The sequence below is a fragment of the Pongo abelii genome, chromosome 7 (assembly GCF_028885655.2).
Source record: "Pongo abelii isolate AG06213 chromosome 7, NHGRI_mPonAbe1-v2.0_pri, whole genome shotgun sequence".
Taxonomy (NCBI): domain Eukaryota; kingdom Metazoa; phylum Chordata; class Mammalia; order Primates; family Hominidae; genus Pongo; species Pongo abelii.
The window spans coordinates 118,903,278-118,909,719 of NC_071992.2; the positions used below are offsets into that span (position 1 = coordinate 118,903,278).

Below are 6,442 nucleotides of genomic sequence, written 5' to 3' on the forward strand. Positions count from 1 at the left end.
TTATAGGCATGAGCCACTGTGCCCAGCCATCCCTCTTTCTAATGTACTATTCACTTTGTTTTGGAATTACTTGTAACCATATGACCCCCTTCACCAGATTAAAGTACCAATAAAATCACATTCTTTTCGAGTGTTAAATAAATTGGTAACAGCCTCCTTTCACCAATTTATGGAAACTCTAATGGCTCACATTAGAGAACTAGAACTGGAAATTCTCACCAGTTTCCAGTAGGCCCCTGTTTTCCACTGTGGTTGATTCTGTTACTACTCTACAGTGCTGGTATTAAAAGTTGGTTTTGTAGTCCAGTATGTGCTTGTCTGCTGCTGCTGAGATGAGAGTCTTGCAAGTTAATATTCCTCACCGGCCAAGAGGTCCCCGGGGGGAAGGTGATCCCATGCCCTCAGTGTTGTCTTGTTAGAAATCTTTCCCTCTTTGGCTCTTTAACTTACAATCTTATGATCATTCTTTTCCCCAAAGCCCACTTTCACACCAGGATGACTGGGATGTGAGGGGCTTCCCAGGGACTTCTCCTTTGCTCCTAGGGAGTTCTTCTCTAGAGCCTTTTTCTCTTTTCTCACCAGGGGACCTCAGTTGGGACTGCCCCATTTATCAGAGGAGTTATATAAACCTCAAAAGGGAGAGGGTTCCAGGTCTCCATTCCTCCCCTCCCAGGAAGTTTCTGGTCCTCTATGCAAAATTATCCACATTCTCCCCGACAGACCAGCTCTGTACACTGGGACCAGGTTTTCTCACACTGCAAATACTCTGTTCCCTCTTTCTCCAGGGCAATGGGTGCCTCCTTCCATATATTTATACAATGTAGAGAGGCCATCCTGGTGATTCTTCTCCAAAGACTTCTTCCAAGGTAACTAGTGTTTTTTATTTGGAAAGTAGGCTCTGGCAACTGTGAATAGGACGGCTTTTCCTAATAATAATTTTCTAAGCTGCATCTTGTCTTAGGTGGGGTTCCCTGTAAAATGGACTCAGAGATGGAGATTTATATGCAGATGGGATTTTTTGGAGCATGTTCTTAGGAACAACACCTATAAGGGAGTGAGAGAAGCAGAGCTGGGTAAAGGAAGAGTTGAACTGTGGTGCAGTTGCAGCAGAGGCCTCAGCTGACTGTGTAACCTTTCAGTGTTTACTCCAGTTGAGACAAGGAGACTGGCCTTGGTACTCCTTCAATGGTCAGTCATTGGATGCAGACTGCCCCAATCCCAGGAAGGGGCATTAACCTTGGGGAAGACAGCTCCTTTCAGCCAAGGGCAATTCCTGGGGATGGACTCATTTGTGAGTCTTTAATGGGCAAGTCTGCATAGGGAGGAAGAGTGTCTCCATCTTGAAGCGGTGATCTGGGCAGTGAACCACAGTGTCCACTATAGACCTATCTAGACACAATCTGTTCATAGCTCTGTCTCCCCCACTGTACTCTAAGCACCTTGCTATGGACTGAATGTTCGTATCCTCCCAAAATTCTTATGTTGAAGTCCTAATCTCTGGTGTGGTATTTGGAGGTGGTATTTGGAGGTGGGGCCTTTGGGAGGTAATTAGGTCATGAGGGTTGTATTAGCCCATTTTCACTCTGCTATGAAGAAATACCTGAGACTGGATAATTTATTTTATTTATTTTTAATAAATAAATAAAATAAAATATTATTTTCCCTCTATTGCCCAGGCTGGAGTGCAGTGGTGTAATCTCGGCTTACTCCAACCTCTGCCTCCCAGGCTCAAGCAATTCTTATGCCTCAGCCTCCCGAGTAGCTGGGATTACAGGTGTGCACCACCATGCCTGGCTAATTTTTGTATTTTTAGTAGAGACGGGGTTTCATCATGTTGGCCAGGCTGGTCTTGAACTCCTGGCCTCAAGTTGATTTGCCCGCCTCCACCTCCCAGAGTGCTGGGATTACAGGTGTGAGCCACTGCCCTCGGCTGAGACTGGGTAATTTATAAAGGAAAGAGGTTTAATTGACTCACAGTTCTGCATGGCTGGGGAGGCATCAGGAAACTTACAGTCATGGCAGAAGGAGAAGCAGGCACCTTCTTCACAAGGCAGCAGGAGAGAGAGCTTGCGTGTGAAGCAGGAGGAGCCCCTTATAAAACCATCAGATCTCATGAGAACTCACTCACTGTCACAAGAACAGCATGGGGGAAACTGTCCCCATTATCCAATCACTTCCCTTTCTCGACACTTGGGGATTACAGGTCTGTCCCTTGACATGTGGGGATTTCAATTCAAGATGAGATTTGGGTGGGGACACAGGACCAAACCATATCAAGCGTGGTATCCCCATGATAGGATCAGACGCTGAATTTGCCATGATCTCATCCTGCTAGCACCTGGATCTTAGACTTCCTAGACTCCAGGCCTGTGAGAAATAAATGTCTATTGTTTAAAACACCAAATCCATGGTATTTCATTATAGCAGCCTGAGCAAACTAAGACACATCTTGAGGGCAGAAGCTAGGAATGTCCAACAGAGTGCCTGGAATAGAGTACCCACTCAGTTGGTAGACAAGAGATGAATGAATAAATGCATGTATGAAAGAGTAAATATAAGCCCAACAACACTGTCATTATTATCGTTTGCATTTATGCAGAGCTTTATATATGCAAATTACTCTGCTAAAATATGTTATAAATATGTAAGTGCTCTAAGCAATAATTCTTAATAAAACCTGCCATCAAAATGAATTAATATTTAGTAGGCACAAACTAGGAGCACGAACCCTGTATTAGTCAACTCTCCAAGAATGCATCTCCCTTCATAATAGAACTATTTGGAGGCTTCAGAGCCGGCATCCTAACTCATCTCTTAAATTGCTTTTTATGCCCCCTACATTGTTAAATAAATCTCCTTTCCTTGTGCCCAAATCCTGTTTTCATGATATAGTGTTTCCAAAGTCTACTGAGCATTTTATTCTGCTACCAAACTGTTTGATCTTACCTCTTTTTGCATCTCTTCTGATGTTTGTAATTTTCTTGCTGGTAGTCCGATTTCTCATGGACACTTATAGTTTTGACTATTCAGAACAGCAGCTCCCTTCTGAGAAAGGCTCCATCAAAACCCCATGTGACCCTAGTATGTGGGGAGGGTGACATAATAGAACCTCACCCCCAGGACCACAGTGATTGGCCCATGGTTGAGCACATGACCCAAGCTGGACCAATCATGGTTCTTCCCTCTAAAAGGTTTTACTTGGGAAAAACAGGAAAATAAGTTGGGAAAGAAGAGGGCTTTTTTCCCCCTCTGTGAAGTTGCTTGCTTGGCTGGAAGTCCAGAGCTATCAGAGGCCATCCCTTACCCCGTGAAGGAGCCCTCTTGCAATAGAAGAAGAAACCCACCCAAGGAGAGAAACAGGGTGAGAAGTGGGAGGGTCCTGAGAGGTTTCAAATTCCTGATTACAGGAGCTGAAATCTCAGAGATTCTCTGTTTCCTGACCTCCCAAGGCTCAGCTGTCAAATTCACCCTTCATTCTGGAAGCCACCTCAGCCTGCTGCCAAAAATCTCCCTTTTGAGCTGGGTGCAATGGTTCTTGCCTGTAATCCCAGCTACATGGGAGGCCAAGGTGGGAGGATCTCTTGAACTCAGGAGTTTGAGACCAGCCTGGGCAATATAGTGAGACCTCGATCTCAAAAAATAAAACCAAAAATTCCCTTTTAGCTTAAGTTTAAGCTAATGTTTAAGTTGTGTTTCTGTCATTTCTTATCCAGAGAATCCTCCTGTACATGCCCCTCAACTCCACATACATTCGCTAGGATCACCATAGAATTCATTGGATTTAAGCAGCAATCTGAATACTAAACATATAAACATTAAGTCATTGAAGCAGGCAACTCTCCATGAGGTGATAAAAGGTAGGATTGAAGATTTTCAGCTCAAGAGCCTTAGGTTCAAATTCTACCTTCATCACCAACTAGCTAAGCGACCTGCCTTAGCTTCTCATTTGTACAATTTGCAAAATGCTAAGAGGATCATTGTGCACATTTAATGGGATTATATCTTACATCTTTTCTTTTTTTTTGAGACAGAGTTTCGCTCTTGTTGCCCAGGCTGGAGTGCATGGCGCAATCTCAGCTTACTGCAACCTCCACCTCCCAGGTTCAAGTGATTCTCCTGCCTCAGCCTCCCGAGTAGCTGAGATTACAGGCATGCACCACCACATCCAGCTAATTTTTGTATTTTTAGTAGAGATGGGGTTTCACCATATTGGCCAGCCTGGTCTCGAATTCCTGATCTCATGATCCACCCGCCTTGGCCTCCCAAAGTGCTAGGATTACAGGGGTAAGCCACCACGCCTGGCCGGAATTATATCTTTGAAGTCACAGGACAGCACCTGGCATATAGCAAGAACTAATAAATGTAGCTATAATGACCACTACTTTCCTCTCTTGTCATTGGTGTCTCCCATGGCACAATCACCCCATAGGATTCAATGCACATTAATTTATTTCAGAGCCTCAAATTTCTTCATTTTTACTTTTGGATTGTTAAATAAATATTAATTTCTGAATTGAATGGGCTTTCCCTTGGACCACATTCTACTTCTTCTTTTTGCAAATGATTCCATCCTGATTGTTGCTCCTTCCCTATTTCTTATTAGTTGTTTTTCATAATACTTTATATTCCTATCCCCCAACACCATTTTCTTCCTTCCTTAGGAAATGCTTCTTCTTATGCCCATACTCTGGAACTTTCCTACGACAAAGAGCAATTTGCTGTATGTTTATTTTCTTTGGAATCATCTCTCCTTCATGGAAGCAGGGTTATTTATCAACCTGTGATGGAGCTCTTCCTGGTTTGGTTAGGGCATGCTGCATACTGCTCCTGTAATAATGCTTTTTTTGGCCAGGACACAAACCACAGTCAAAAAAGGTCTTCCTGAGTTCTGAAGGTCAAGCAATTAGAATTTTCTCAGGCTTGTAGAAGAGTGGAATTCTGGAAACCAGTCTTCGCCTCAGGGGAGCATCTGTTGGAAGTTCTTAGGTAAGTACTGGACTTAAAATTGGTGAAGTGTAGGTGAAGCTCTCGCTCTGCTACTTCCTGCCAGGGTAGCTGCCAGGCTAGTCACCTTACCTCTCTGAGCCTCAATATCCTCATCTATCACATGGGTGTACAGTAGCATTATTCTGATGTTGTGTTGTAAGATCTCAGAAAAAGATACCCAAAATGAAGGCCTCAGAAGCAAAAGTTTTTCTCTGACCTTATCCTGTTCTGTCCTTGGCACCTCATTCTCCCACTAGGCTAGCCACAGAAACTAGAGTCTCTGGCTAGGCACGGTGGCTCATGCATGCACTTTGGGAGGCCAAGGCTGATGGGTCACTTGAGGTCAGGAGCTTGAAAGTAGCCCGGCCAACATGGTGAAACCCCGTCTCTACTAAAAATGAAAAAATTAGCTGGGCATGGTGGCACACGACAATAATCCCAGCTACTCGGGAGGCTGAGGCACGAGAATCACTTGAACCAGGGAGGCAGAGCTTGCAGTGAGCCGAGATCATGCCACTACACTCTAGCCTGGGCAACAGACTAACAGACTGAGACTTATCAAAAACAAAAAAAAAGAAGGAAGGAAGGAAGGAAAGAAGGAAGGGAGGGAGGGAAAGAGAAAAGAAAGAGAAAGCAAGCAAGCAAGCAAGCAAGCAAGCAAGCAAGCAAGCAAGCAAGCTAGAAGCTCTCATCTCCAAGAGAGATCATAGAAACCAGAACCCCTTTTCTCCCAAAGCCCACCATAAAACCTAAAAATTTTACTCTAACCCTAGCTCTCTACCCTCACTGGCCTTTTTGTGTAAAAACTGGCCTTAAAGAAGTTATCTGACCTGTCTTATTTAATTGTAGGTTATTGGATCCTCATTCCAGAGAAGACCCTGCTCCATACCCAGAAGGAAGGAATGCTGCACAGAGAGGCCAAGAAGAATCTAGACAGGGCTGGCTCAGTTTCCTCAGCCTGTGAGCATTAGATCATCCCTTTTTGTCCAATCACTTTTCTACACAGCTGTCCATACTTTGAACCTGATTATAAAAATGGGCAGCATCTTCTGTATCTTTGGGTCTTCATTCTGAAGGCTCCCATGTCACATACAACTATGATCAAATACATTTGTATGCCTTTTCTCCTATTAATTTGCCTCTTGTCAGTGACTTTCAGTGACTCTTTAAAGGGCAGAGGGGAATTTTTCCCCTGGTCCCTACAGTGTGAAAATTAAACTGAAATAATATGGTAGTTCGTGAATTGTAAAGTACTACAAAAATGGGAGTTGCTACTAATGCAAACTTTAATAGGAACCGAGTGACAGATATAAAGCAGGGAATAGTTCTTCTTAGTTTGGATCACATGGTGTCATGTGCAGACACACAAGACTAATTCAGGATACTTTGGTGGAGAGCCACACTGAGGATTTTCATAAGTAAAGCAGACAAATGGAGCCAGTTATTCATGGCCACA

The 6,442-nt window shown here is 43.8% G+C and overlaps 1 long non-coding RNA gene across 2 annotated transcripts in view; it reads left to right on the forward strand.

Annotated features, from left to right (window-relative positions):
- The window catches only part of LOC129047500 (uncharacterized), a 73,683-nt gene extending 67,563 nt beyond the window's left edge, over positions 1-6,120 (forward strand). For both annotated transcript variants that reach the window (XR_008509219.2, XR_010141239.1), the window contains exons 4-5: positions 4,853-4,986; positions 5,836-6,120. This is a non-coding gene — a long non-coding RNA (uncharacterized LOC129047500). The remainder of the gene's footprint in view (positions 1-4,852; positions 4,987-5,835) is intronic.
- The last annotated feature ends 322 nt before the right edge of the window (positions 6,121-6,442 follow it).